Source organism: Podarcis liolepis (genome assembly GCF_965112155.1).
Source record: "Podarcis liolepis genome assembly, chromosome: 4".
Classification (NCBI taxonomy): Eukaryota; Metazoa; Chordata; class Lepidosauria; order Squamata; family Lacertidae; genus Podarcis; species Podarcis liolepis.
Genome location: NC_139558.1, coordinates 48,746,147 through 48,760,165, shown reverse-complemented (window position 1 = coordinate 48,760,165; position 14,019 = coordinate 48,746,147). Strand labels below are relative to the sequence as shown.

The following is a 14,019-nucleotide window of genomic DNA, read 5'->3' as shown; positions in this document are numbered from 1 at the left end:
TCCGCCTCCTCCACTCCACCCCACCCCACCCCACGGCACAGCAGGGCCCTGCGTCGCAGCTGCATCTGACTGCGAGGAGAACTGGACAGGGTTGAAGACAGTAGCCCTTTCACAGACTGTCACCAGCGCTCCGTGATTGGCTGTCAGAGCAGCGCGAGGCTTGTCCTACACTCGCCCCCCTGCAAGGCATGTCACTGCCTTCCCTTTCCCGGCTGCACCCCAGAAGTGACAGACAGGCGGAGGCCGAGGTGTGCGCTCTGCTGGGAAGAGCTGCTCTTGGCGAGTCCCCTTGGAAACACTCCCAGGATTTCCAGCCCCAGCATGCAAGACAATCAAAATGGCCGAGGTAGTAAACAGCCACAAGTGGCTGCCGTTCAGCCCTCGATCAACGGTGTGCTGTTGTTGTTGTTGTTGTTGTTATGATGGTGGTGCTGCTGTTGGTGTTTCAAAAGCGGGCTAAAATCGAGCCTCCTTCCTACAGGACGGCCATCTAAAGCCTTCCCAGTTAACAAAAGTGTTTCCTGTGTCGCTACCTCAAGAGTAGGAAACCTAAGATCCCCGATAGTTCTTCTGGCACACCAGGCAGGATGGGCTGCACTGCCTGAGGCGGAGAACCAGTTTCTGCAATGCAAGGAAATCTTCCTCAGGTAGATCTGCCTGAAGAAAAATCCCGTGTAGTTGAAAGGCCCTGCTCTTTCAATAAAATATATGCCTCGAAGCATCCGATACTGCATCTTTGTGGGAGAGCCACCCTATCGGAGGGAAGGATGAGGGTGAGCTGTTTGGAAATGGCTCTCTCCTTTGCTTTGGCCTCCTGGCACGACCAATTTCTGTCTCCAATAGGGCTAAAGGGGCGGTTTCACTCCACTGTTTCCAATGCAGGTTTATGGCCATGTCCATAGAAACCCCTATATTCCGATTTCAACAAAAAAATACCCAATTGTTAATATGCTTTAAGACATTTTCTTACAAATGGCAGATGAGGTGCTAAACCGACACCTGAATTGCCCTACCAAGCACTGCAGGTCTGGTGGTACCCAGCTTGACTGAATGCCCTCTCCTTGAAAATAAAAACAATCCGATACAGCGCAACCAGATGTCAGGGAGAGCGGTTCTGTGTAGCCTTCTCCTTAAGTGCTACCCTGCAGCGGCTCTATACACAATACATTTAAAGCACATTTAAAGTGCATGGTTCTCCACAGAGATTCCTGGGAACTGCAGTCTGTCGGGGTAAACTACAGTTCCCAAGACTATGTGGGGGAAGCTATGTACTTTAAATACATGGTATAGAAATAGGTGGGCTTTTCAAAATTTATTATTAGCAGGGTGATGGTGTCTCGAAGCATTCCATCAAACGAGCCCTCAGGTACTGTCTGAAATCAAGACAAATGATTGCCAGCGACACAATCTGCTGTTTGTGAGAAGTAGGCCTGGGGGAGACTGGAAAATGTAGGTGAAACAGGAATACTCCCCTCCCACACACTCCGGAACCCTTTGTTCATTGACACTTTCACCCATTATGATGTTGCTTCTGTCTCCTGCAGACAGTATGGCTGCTTTCTCCCTAGGAAGCACGAGTGGATTGTGGGACAGCCTCACAACAACCTGCGGAACAGGGTCCGTCCACCACAGGCGCAAAAAGCAAGCAACAGACCCGTAGATCTGTGACGCGCTGGCTTAGGTGGAACAACAGTTGTTCCTCAGCTATCCAAGGTTGGAGCCTTGGTTCGCTCCAGTCTATCTGGTTGTGGTGCTGAACCAGAGAGAAGACGTTAGCTTGAATGAATGGATCTGGCTCTTTTTTAGGCCTCATAAAAGAAGAAGAATAAAAAGAATACTGGCAATTGTATACGTATATTTTTAGGGTTGAGAGTGTTTTACATGCATACTAAGCTAGAGGAGGCAGAACTTTATCTGTGACTCGTCTGCCTTTCATAGCTGCTTCTTTTTTTAACGTTTCAGGGTTAGAAGTCGAGGCCTTGTGGCTTCTCTCTCAGTTGCCGGTGCGCTGCATCTGTGTCACATGCCTCACAAAATCTGAAACATGTTCTTTCCTGTCTGCCGAGCGCGCACCGGCGCTCTGTGTGCGCCAGGGCCAACGCCGGCCGACGTTTCCACTCGAACTGCAACCACTGAGAGTTGAAAACATGGTCGTCCCTCCACGCCTACTTATGTTTACGCAGAAGTAAGCCCCATTGATTTCAGTGGAACTTGCTCCCCAGTCCGTTTGTTTAGGATTGCAGCCCAAGTGTGTGACTTTCCAGGACGGAACACAATCCCTGTTAGAAACTTGGCAGCGGCAGCCGGAGAGGTTTTTCGCCTGCGAGCACACATTTCGATCACTTTGGGGCCAGCAGAAAGCCACGCATTGCTCCGCCACCCATTGGCCCAGAAAAACAGCACGGACTTCCAGCCCCGGCCCCCCTCTGCTGCCGCGCCAGGTGTGTGTGTGTGTGTGTGTGTGTTTTAAGTGGGGGGAGGGAAAAAAATCTTAATTTCAATGTCTTTTGTTTTCCTGATGGTGAAATCAGGCGTGCAAGAGTGGTCAGAGCCTCTGTCTAAGGCCAAGCCAAGGTGGCCTTGTTTTGTTATTCAGATTTCTACACTCCCATTAAAGCAGGCTCCCAGGAAGCGGCGGCAACGGCTTGATTTAACGCACACTCAAGCAGGGCCATTCAGAGCTCGGGAGAGCGCCGGGTTATTTATAGGCTTTTTCCTCGGCGCTGTGCGCCGCCGTAGCCGAGCAGACCGCTAATGAATTTAATCCTGGCGACACCCTTAGGAAGGAGAAAAGGACTGAGTCACGGGCCGAGGTTGATCAGGCCCGGGGCCTCCAGCGCGGCGCGGCTCCGGTGATTGATTACGTGCCTTGCCAAGAGACCGGCCTGCTGCTTCGGGATGCAGCGCTGCCTGGAAAAGGGGCCAGCGGGGAGCCACGTGGAGTTCAGAAAAGAAGGGCCGGTGCCGTGTGAATCCATTGTCGCGCCAAACAGCCAGAGCGAGGCGAAAGGCTGCAGCTACGCGGTTCCCCTCGCCTCCCAGCTCCGCAGAGAGGCGCTTCTGGCCCGTCCTCCACAGCAGCGCTGCCTTCAGGAGGTCTTTAAGCGCTCGGCTTGCCCGCAGCGGCTGTTTTTTTGGCGTGGATTTCCCTCTCCGATGCTTTCGGTCCCGAGGAGCGCCAGCGTCTACGGCTCGCTGGCTCCGCTCGCTCTCCAGTGCTCCTCTTCTCTCCCCCCACCCCAGCGCAACGCACAACGGCCTGACCCGAGGGTCAGCTCTCCGAGGAGGCGAGGGAGGAAGGGAGGGAGGGAGGGAAAGAGGCCTGGCGATTTGCGGCCTCAGTTCCTTCGGCGAAGGCTCCCTCGGCGATTCTGCTTAGCAAAACACAGGCGGGGTGAACGCGGGGCAGGGGGTAGACTTAGCGACCGAGACGACCCCCCCCCCTCACACACACAATGCCTCGGGAGGCGTTGCGTTTGCAACCTCTGGGAATCCTCACCGGGTGGGGGTGGGGAAGACAGGCACTCAAGGAGCATAAAATAAAATCTGAAAACAAAAACAACCCGTGTGATAGCTAAGAACTTGCTTGGAAAGACCCTGCGCGAGCAAATGTTCCGGGTCCTTGAGACGCGGAACGTCTAGGCAGCTCAGTCCATCATAAACTGGTTAAACAATGGCGTTAATGAAACCAGTCTTACAATCCGAGGACTTCGACTCAGTTGTGTTGCTCGGCAAGCAGGTTCAGTACTTCCGCTGTATTTTTTATTTTATTTTTAAAGAATTTGTCCTTTCTTTTTCTGAAGGCTCGACCATACACACTCAGAGACTCAGAATTGTTTTTTTGGGCTAGAGTCGCCGCACATACTGTCGTGACCATATTCAAAGGTTCCTCAGAAAATTAAACGGATATGATTTTAAAACCGTTTTAAATACAGTATCAACCCACTTTGCAAGCATACATCTACACTTGCTTGTCCAGAAAAAGAAGTGAAAGTAAAAGCAGGCCATTTCGACAAGGACTTCCTTCTCCCAGTTTTCCCTTTTTTATCTCTGGATACGGGGGAAATGCATATGTATCTAACAGAGGCCTTCCACCCCCACCGCCATCCAGCTGCATGTCTGTACCTCACGTGTGCTCCGTCTAATAACTTTTAATGTCTAGCCCTAAAACGTCTTTATAAAAAATAGCTTTACAATGTAATGGGCCAGGTGTCCTTGCACTCGTTGCCGGAGATTGAAAAAACGTGTAGGATGGTTTTCAGATGCAAAGCTCATAAACTGGGAACAATATGCAACCCACCCCCTCCATATCGGATTTTAAACTCCACTTCCAGGCACCTCTGGAGGAAAACCTTCCCGACGCATTTGCAATGCACACACTTCATTGGCAACTTGTTTCTTTACTCTCCCCTCCCCTCCCCCTTAAGAGTATTTACCCTCCAGCTTGGGAAAGCGATGCCTTTTTGCCATTTCTATCAGCTGGTTTTAAGAAGCTGAAAAGCTTGTGTGCCCAGCGTTTCGGGTTACAAACGGTAGATATCTTTCACTTCTGCTTTGAAAGCGAAGAGGAGGCTTTCCACCCCTCCCTCCCTCTTGTATAGATGCAAGCTAAAAATAAAATCCAACAGAATATTAGCTTTCTGGCTAGAAATAGGTATCAAAACAATCAAGCGATTATTCATGAGATAAGAACTTGGGGTTTAGGTTTCCAAATCCTTCTAGCAGACTCTACTTTTAAGAATCTCCTGCTTTCCATTAAAACGTAAGAGATTCGCATAATTAAAGAAGGAAACTGCATACTGAGTAAGCAACTTTTTTAATCAAGGCAAATGTTGCTAGGGACCGGGTTTAAACATTTCCCCTTCTTTCCCACAGATTCCTGGACTTCGTGATGAACAGGCTGGAGCGCTCGTCGGCGTTGAAATAGCTAATCGCTCGGGATGCCGCAGCTCCTAGCATACTTACCTAGGTATAAACAGCTTATGCAGGCAACATAAGAGTGTTTTAAGGACGCTGGAGCGAAAATTAAGAGCGAGGGCTTGGTATAATCACCTCTGTAGTCAGTGACAATAAAATTCCATTCAATTCCACCCGGCTGGTTTGTGCTCCCCTCACCCACCCTTATAGCTAAAAACCTAGACACGTCTAATCCGTATCAGATAAATCCCGGACCCCAAACTTTCCTGACAAGCATGTTTAGGGTTGCAGCCCTGTCGGATTACCAGTGGAAGCTGCTCTCTCGCGAGTAGGGACCCGATACCTCTACAGCGCAATCCTGTGGCACGTTTCCTCAGAAGCAAGTTCCACTGTGTACAGTGAGGCTTACTACAAAGTAAACGTGCAGAGAGGAGGACTGCAGTGGGAGCCAGTGATTCCCCCACGATGCTGCACACACCATCCTGGTTAAAGAAGTGTCCCTGAATGAGCGGGGGCGCGCGCAAGCGCGCGCACCCCCAACACACACCACCACTTCCCGAAGTCTATAGGGTTAAATCTTGTAGCCGGCGCCTTGCTGTTAATTCCAGCAATCGCTAGGAAAGCCATAAAGAATCACGCGCTGTGCGAGGGAGAACCGAACAAGCGAGGATCAGTCAAGATGGGCGTCCTGAACCCGACATTTACTAGCTGACCTGCCGAGTCAGCGCTACCAAAGTAAGTAGATACGCAAGATAACGACCATCCCGGCGAGCGAGAGATCAAAAGGCCGGCAGAGAAATCTCCAGCCGGTACTAGAATTACAGAGAAGGAGCGGGGGGGGGGGACCCCTCTCGCTCCACCTTCCCAAGCGATTCACACGCCGTGACCAAAAAACGTGTTTGGGAGTTTCAGAGGTGGGAACCACGCGGTACCTTGTTTAGACACCAAGGGGAGGGAATCGGTTTTGGGGGCACTCCGGAAAGCTTCTTGAGAACTGAATGGTTCTCCTCACCCAGAAAGGCTCGAGGGCAAAGGGGCAAGAAAGAAAGCCCACGTCGGAGTATGAAAACAGCGACTAGTGGTAAAATGAAGGATGTTGAAGAGTCGTGGGTGCAGGGAGTACACTGGAGGGGAACGGTGGCTTGCGTGCTTCTGGAAAGGAGAGATAAAGGGAAATTGCTCGTTTGGAGGGAGTCTTTAAATACAGGTTGGGATGAAAGCGGGACACCACACAGTTATCTAAAAAAAGGAAAGAAAAGAGAGGGCTGGAGAGGCATTTTCCCTCCGGGGGAAGAGTGGTGGCCAGATAAGACGGAGAGAGAGAGAGAGAACACGAAGAAGACGTTCCACTTTGGGCAGGCTGTGCGCGACAATGGAACGCGCGCGGGTGGGGGGAAGGGGAGGGAGGGGGAGGGGAACAAAGAAACAGCCCATTTGGGGTTCTCAGGGAAATGCAAAGAGAGGCAGATGAACGTGGGGGGAAGGAGGAAGAGCGCGGTTTTCCACACCTGAGGAAATATATATATATATTAGGCGCGTGAGGGGAGGGGGAATGAATAGGCAGCGCCGTCCTCCTTCCGCCTCATACAAGGTTATGAGGATGCCGTTTACGAGGTGGAGGGCTTCTCCTTCTCTCTCACCCCCCTGTTTGAAAAGACTCTTAATGAAGGGCTGAGGAAAAGGGAGAAAAGGGGTCGCGAACAACACACGCGCGACACGCGGGAAGGTGCTCTTGCGAGAAGCAGATATTGAGGCGGAGAGGAGCCCGCGCTCGCTCGGCTTGGCGAGGAGGTCGCGGAAGGGGGAGAGCGAAGCCTTCTGCCGCGGGCGAAAAAAGGAGAGGAAGCCGGGGCGGAGGGCGGGCGGGCTGGCTGGCTGGCGGGGGTCTGGCTGCGCCTGCTGCTGCCGTTGCCGCTGCTGCCGGGGCTTTGACAGCTTGGCGAAGCGGAGGGAGAGGAGCTTTATGGTAATTGCGGCTCTCTCTCCACTGGCCTTCTGGGTAGCGAGCCGAGCCGAGCAGGGAGTCTGGCGAGGGGGCGGGAAGAGACTTTCCCCCCTTTATTCCACCTCGCCTGGTCAAAAAGGAGAGCGGAGTCTCCTCAGGGCGCCCTCAGGCAGGGCAGGGCAAGGCAAGCAGAGCGAGGAGGAGAGAGAGGGGAAGGGGGGGAGAGCAGCCAGGAAACGCCGCGGAGTGGAGGGGGAATCAATTAAGGAGAGAAAGCGAAAAGCCTTGGAGAAAGGGGAAAAAAGGAAAGAAAAGAGGCAGCTCCGGGAGAGCGCGGGGGAAGAGAAGCCTCGCTGCTGCTGCTGCTTGGGAGAGCGGAGTGGAGGTGGCTGTGCTGCTGCTGCCGCTGCCTCTACTGGCGGCGGCTCCCTGAGTGCTGAGCCCGCCGGGGGGAGGGGAGGGGAAAGAGGAGAGGGCGGAGAAGGGAAGGAGGAGGCGGTGGAGGAGGAGGAGGCGAAGGGGGGCAGCGTGCAGCAGACGGAGCCTGCTCTCCCAGCGGCAAGGTGAGGAAGAGCGGCTTTCCCGGTGGATTAAATCCCCAGAGCCAGCCCAGCCACACACACGCACACGCCGCCGCCGCCGCCAGGACGCGGGGCTCTAGCCAGGGAAGAAAGAGCATGTAGGCGCCGTCGCCAGGAGCCGTCGAGCCCAGCCCGGAGCAGCCACACCAGCAACATGGCGCTGCCAGAGCCGAGCCGTCGGGCAGCCGGAGGGAGCCTGCTGCTGGCGGGGTGCTGAGCCCGAGCGATAGTCAAGCGGGGTGACCGTAGGTCTCGCTCCCCCCCTTCCAACCCGCGCAGCCCCAGCTGCCCTGCCGAGGTCCGCCGGTGGCCGGATTGTCCGACGTGGGGGCAGCCCGGGTCTCTCTCCCCCCCCCCCTTGGGCTCGGAGGTTGGCAAACTTTTCTCGCCCACCCAGACTGAGAGTGGCTCGCTTTGGAGAGGACACGCTAGAAGCGACGCCGGAGCGACTCCACGGCGGCATCTCCGGAGCCGAGGCTAAGGTCAGCGCTCTCCCCTTTGAACTCCTCTCTCTCTCTCTCGTCTCTCTTTCTCTCTCTGCGGAAACGCCGCGACGGCCAAGTACCAAAAAGGGCGACGATCGCATGCAGTACGCTTGAGTCTTGGTACACTTCTCCCGTGTGTGGGGAGGGGGGACCTCGACGAGGCGACCTTTTTCCTCAACACCCCCCGCCCCCAGACCTGGCTGGGGTGCGCCTCTGTGTGTGTGTGTGTGTGTGTGTGTGTGTGTGTGTGTGTGTCTGTGCGCGCGCGCGCGTAGGAGAGAGAGAGAGCGCGCGCGTTGGTCCCAGCCTGCCTCTCCTCGGTTGGGATCGTTGCCAGAATGTCTCTCAACCTGAAACGATCCGGGCTCCGAGGAGGAGGGCGGCGTGGAGGCGAGGGAGATGTTCGCGAGCACAGCGGTCACCGCCTGAATGCGCCTTGGCCGGGGAGAGGCGGGACGCGGAGGCGTCGGGTGGGGGGAGTGCTCCGAGGGGCGGGTGTGTTGCGCGGGTTTGTTGAAGTTTGCAGGGTTGTGAAGAGAGGCGCGAGGTGGGGGGGGGGGAGCGAGCGAGCGACGAGGAAAGGGGAAGCTGCCGGTCGCGCTCTGTCTGCTCCAGCAGGAAGGAGGTGGCGGGCGGAGGGGGATCGAGAGAAGAGGCTTCCCGGCGTCTCGCTCCTCTTTTATCTTTCGGATTTGGAAAGGGCTATAAAAGCCCCACCTCTGGCAGCCGCCACTTCTGGGCTCCCAGGGGGAAAGGGGAGAGTGGGTGGAGGGGAAAGGAGCGTTTTCGGAGAGCTGCTTGGCTCTCCTTTTGGCCCACCGGCAGCGAAGTTCAAAGATGAGTACCGGGAAGAGACAGCCAACGTGATTGAGGTAAAAAGAGGCTCTCGCTTTCGGTGCGTGTGTGGGGCGTATTTGTTGCTTTTCTGAACGCTCTTGGAAAGAGACTGCGGAGGCTGTGGGAGGTTTTCTTCCCGGTTGTTTTCGAGGCCACTTTTTGAGGGGGGTGTCGGAGTCGGTTGGGCGGGTTGTGTGGGTTCGGGGGCGGCGAGAAGGTTCGGGGGCGGCGGAGAGGCGATGTTCTAGAGCTGGTGGTTCCAGTTCAAAGACTTTTGTCTTGCTAGTCTGGGCTGGGGGTGGGAAGAGGTCCAGCGCCGCCGTTAGGAATTTCGGGCGTCCTTTGCACCTTTCATTTCTGGCTCCGGGGAGGTTGAGAACTTGCCTCCCAGGAGCGGATGGCGGAGGCTGTTGGCTGGAAAACCCTAGCCAACTCCGGGGTTGCTTGTGCTCGGCATCTGAGGCACGTAGCTTGTTTGTTGCGAAGCCAGTCCGGGGGCGATCTCTAGCTTTGCGAAGCCTTCGCCTTTCGTTTCTGCCTCGCCGGCTGCGTCTCAGATTCAGAAAAGCGAGGTATGTGGGTGGAAGGAAGCGGTGGGGGGGGGGGAGGAGAGAGAGTGGAGGGAAGCGTAGATCGGAAAACCCCAGAACCCCTTGAATCAGAAGCTGCGAGGGAAATACGTGCTGGTGTTTTAATGGCAATCGCCTCGGAGCTTGTTTCCGTATTTAATTCTCCCGAGCAATTCCCTTCTCGGCTCTCCATCTGCTCGGTGGAAGCCCCGCAGCTTCGCGTTCGCCTCCCTTGGCAAAAGGGCGGTCTGCGCTCGTTCTGGTCGCGCGGGCTGGATCTGTCAAGCTTTTGTAAACTTTTCCATGAGGCCTAGGCCAAAGGGCTCCTTAGACGGGCCCCACGAAGACTATCTGCCAGCAGAGATAAGGAGAGCGAGACTTCTCCCCTCCCGCATTGTAAGGGGAGTAAAGCGAAGCGCCCTTGCAAGATCGCCCTGGGACCTTGGAGACAGAGCCCCGAGGCCAAACTAAGTTGTCCCCGGGGAGTGGGGGTGGTGTCTACATTCAGCATTGCCGAAGTGGATCGGCTCCCACTCCCCCCCCCCGCCATATTTGCATGCTGTTAATCTTGGGAGTCCCGCTCCTGGAGGCGGCTGCTTCCAGCTTTGCGCTCTCTTTCTCTCTTACGCACACACACACAGTTCCGTCTGGGCAATGTTGGCGCTGGCAGACATGCCTGCGGGATGCGGTGCCCTCGCGATAGGGCCTGGTGGTTATAAAAGCTCCCGTCCCTTGCCTTGTGCTCCCTTAATTGAGGCCAGTGGGACTGCTCTGGAGTAAAGCAGGCCAGGAGGACTGGGCTCAATTAAGGTTTTGTCTTTTTGTTTGTTTCCTCTTTACCAGCCTTGTGGGGATGTTATGTAGGTATTTTAAGTGGCAGCTGGTGGGTTTTGTCTTTTTGCGAACAAGACAACCTTAATGGCTTTTCGGCGGACCGTAAAAAGCAGGACTTGGAATTTCCTCACCGCCCTCCATCCCGCAAGGTTTGACACAGGAGACGAGATCTCTGAATTGGTGACTGGGAGTTAATTAGGAAGTATCCTCTGGATCAATGAGTCGCACATCCCATTAGCTATTTCCCAGCTCTTTGCGGAATCGGCCTTTCCATCTACTAAGCCGGAAACTGCTTCGTTTTCGAGCTGGGGTCAGATAGAGTCAAGGAGTTTTTGGACAAGCAAAGAAGAGTGGAATCTGGGAACCAGCCCTTCCGACGCAATTATTAAGTTCTCCACTCTCTGGAAGGCCTGGAATCTCGCCTCTCCCCCTCTTTCCCCACACTTTCTCCGAGGGGAGCCCAGGCCCTTCGCCCAGGGCAACTGCGTGACACGAAACGTGCCGCGCGCATTTAGCGTGCGCTAAACAGGGACAGACAAAACCCCGTTTGTCAGCCATGAGGGTGGGCTGTTTCAGGGGTCTCTGCATACCCACCAGCTGTTGGTACTACGGGTGATGGTTCTTTATTACCCCATTTCATCTCGAAGGTGAGGTGCGGTGCTGGAGGAGGAGGAGAGAAAAGGGAAGGCGGCTTTTCTCTCCCCCCCCCCCACCGGTATTGTTTCGCTCGCCTGTGATAGATCGGTCTAGACAGCCGTCCAAGCTCCCTGCGAGCGGAAGAACCGGAGCCTGAAAGGGAGAGTGGGGGAGTCGCAAAGGAAAAGGTCACCGCGAGATTCGGTGCGTGTGGATGTGTGTGTTAACCCTTCAGGAGTCAGAAATCGAGGTAGATTTTTCTGCGTGAAGGGTTGAGGCTGGCAGTTGCAGAAATCTTCTGTCTCCAGGGGGAGGGGAAGTTGGGAGAGACCGAGGCGTGATCCCTCGGGCTGCTCTCGATGCTCCGTGAAGATCAGTTTCCCACCACCAGGAACCTCCTTTTCTAGCCGAGTGCCAGATTCTTCCGTTCCCAGAAGTTTCGTCGTTTGGGAACTCCGCTGAGCGCGCTTAACCCCGTGTCCTGTTGGGGCAGAGCCAGGCAAGCACAGAGAAGCACAAGGCGAGCCAGGCGTGGTGGTGGAGGAGGAAGAAGGGGTGGGGGTCGAGCTGGAGCAGGAGATCCACTCAGCGCTCCCTTCTCCATTCTGGGGAGGGGGGGAGGGAGGAGGAGGGAGGCATAGCTCACAAGGACAAAGCCAGAGCGGAGAATTCGGAGCCACTCCGGCCAAAGACCTCCAGGCGAACAACCTTAGGAGCAGAATCCAGCTCTCCCTTTCTTAGAAATGGGGAGTGGGCGGTGTGGGTGCTTTGTTTTTTGAGTGCCCAGTAGGGACTGACTTTGTTCCATACGACGGGGCTAGGCGAGCCTCACCTGTGTTTGGTCAATACATAAGCGGAGAGAGCCGGGGCAAAACTTACCTGCGGCTGCCTTGAGACACATTAGACTTGACAGAAGCAAACGGGGGCTCTGGCTCTCTGTGCGCGCTTCTGTTTGGGGTCTCCTTTCTGTGAGAAGGGCTGGTGGGTGGGAGGGGAAGAGCAAAGCCCTTCTCTGCGGAATATAAGCGCGCCTGCCTTCGGAGCTCCCCTCCCCCCCTTCCCACAGACATCGGCTGCCCCCGAATGAGGTTCTCTGGCCCTTTATCACCCCGGAGGAAAGCTGCTTTGCGTTGGATTTGCCCGCGACGCGGCTCAGTTCTTTCCCTCTTTGTCTGGAGCCCTGGCTCGCAGCGCTCCAGCCCTCGCTGGAAAGCTTCCCGACGAGGAGTCCGCGCAGAGCCAAGCAGGCAGCTCGACAGTTCTTTGCACGTCACATCTAAATACATCGGTAATTAGATGGAAGCACCGCCGGAAATGATAGATTGGCTGCATAGCTAATAGGGACGAGGACAAATAAAGCCTACAGCGTCTCTCCCCCCCTCTCCCCTCTTCTCACTTGCTCCCTCCCTCCCTCGGATAAGTGGGCCCCTGGAAATCAAGCCCACGATCTGGAGCGAGAACTGAAATTACACGTCGTCCGTTTTAGGGCTGTAATCAACCACGCAGATGAGAGTCTCGGTTGCTCCCCTGCTGCCTGCAAGCAGTTCTTCTTGAACGTGTTTGCTGCATGATTGTGGGAGGAGGGAACTCGGAGTCTTTTTAAACCCCTCTGGGTGTCTGCTAGCTAAATATATACACCTAGGAGAGCGAGCGAGCGAGGGATGGGAAGGAGCGGGTGTGTGTGTGTGGGGGGGGGGGTGAGAATCCGATCATCTAATCAAGCCTCAGTCCCTGCGGCTGCATTTCCCACACCCTTGCGCTTAAGCCGGTTAAGCTCCCTTTGCGATGTTAATGGGCCTCGCTGCACAGACGTAATTTAAGCGCCTCCTGGATCGCAGGCACAGGAAGCCTTTCCAGGGAGTCGTAAACGGCGGAGCAGCTAGCGCCTGGATTCTAAAGATAGTAGATGGAAGCAAACCCCGTCCATTTCAGGGCCTCGGGTTCTGCCTGTGGAAGTTTTCTCTCCTGGAAATCTGATGGCTTCCTCACTTCTCTTTCTGTTTTGGATCTAAGGGCTAACCTGCTGTGGGCAGTCCAACGTGGCGCTGCTTCGAAGTACTTGCTGTGGGAGCCTCTCGCTCCCCCTTTCCCAGCCTAGCCTTTTCCCTCTAATGGGATTTCCCGGCCCCCCCCCTTTATTTCAGTGTTTTCCACAGCGCTTCGCATGCCCTTGGCTCTAAATAACTGTAGCAGCTGCAGAAATACTGAAGGAGCAGCGAGCAATCTCTGGCTTTACTGTAGGTGTTTAGGGGCTCAGGGCATGCGGCTTAAGAGTCCCGCTACATCTCTCTCCTCCCCCCACCTTCATCCGGCCAGTTTGCACTTCTAATTTAAAAGTCCCTGTTGCAATCGCCACAGGCTTCCTACGGCGTTCTGTAAGCAGGAGGGTTGAAAAGGGAGCTCCCCACAGACACTATGACGCAGGGCGTATTTTTTTGGGTGGCTTGCCAAACTTCAGGCAGAAGAGAACAAGGCCCATTTTCAAGGCCAGCCAACGCCTGTTTTCTGTTGTGGCCAGTCAAAAGACCCCCGGCTTCAAAACAGATTTGGTTTAGCGGCTGGAGTGTCCCGTGTAAATTTGGAAAATTCATTTCTCCAGTTTAGTCTTGACGGGGCAGCCTCCGCCTCTGTATACGGTTATCTGCCTGATGAGGAGAAGGTGATATCAGCATACAGTGGTACCTCGGGTTACATGCGCTTCAGGTTACAGACTCCGCTAACCCAGAAATAGTACCCCAGGTTAAGAACTTTGCTTCAGGATGAGAACAGAAATCGTGCAGCGGCGGCGCAGCGGCAGCAGGAGGTCCCATTAGTTAAAGTGGTGCTTCAGGTTAAGAACAGTTTCAGGTTAGGAAAAGACCTCCAGAGCGAATTAAGTTCTTAACCTGAGGTACCACTGTAGTAGTTTAGGTATTCGCTCCCTGGAGGGAGGATGAGGAACCCAAAAGACCTTATATCGCAAGACCTCGTTCCTAAAGCATTTTATCAGAGGCAACTTGCGCAGCCATTTTGAACCATCAGGAGTGCTTTAAGCACATCCTCAGTATTCCTTAATAACACCTCTGTAATGTAGGCTAGTGTTGTGTTTGGCTTGCCCAAGGTCATCTAGGCTGCCTACACAACATACATTTAAGGCACGCACCTCCAAGAACCCTGGGAACTGTGGTTTGTTAAAACTGCTGAGAATTGTAGTTCTGAGAGGGTAAACTACAGTT

At 54.7% G+C, this 14,019-nt stretch overlaps 1 protein-coding gene and 1 long non-coding RNA gene across 13 annotated transcripts in view; both read left to right on the top strand.

The window, feature by feature from the left end:
• Nucleotides 1-2,191: 2,191 nt before the first annotated feature.
• On the top strand, nt 2,192-5,090 carry LOC310704658. The gene is made up of 2 exons (XR_014524941.1): nt 2,192-2,441; nt 4,876-5,090. It is a non-coding gene; the product is annotated as an uncharacterized lncRNA (long non-coding RNA).
• Nucleotides 5,091-5,577: 487 nt separating this feature from the next.
• Nucleotides 5,578-14,019, top strand: part of BCOR (BCL6 corepressor) — an 86,526-nt gene continuing 78,084 nt past the window's right edge. For 4 of the 12 annotated variants that reach the window (XM_083498344.1, XM_083498353.1, XM_083498348.1 and 1 more), the window contains exon 1: nt 8,435-8,800. The gene's annotated coding sequence lies outside the window, so the exon portion shown is untranslated. Of the gene's footprint in view, nt 5,653-6,833; nt 7,926-8,434; nt 8,801-9,287; nt 9,338-14,019 lie in introns of those variants that run through there. The other 8 variants (XM_083498347.1, XM_083498343.1, XM_083498365.1 and 5 more) reach the window with 7 other exon arrangements.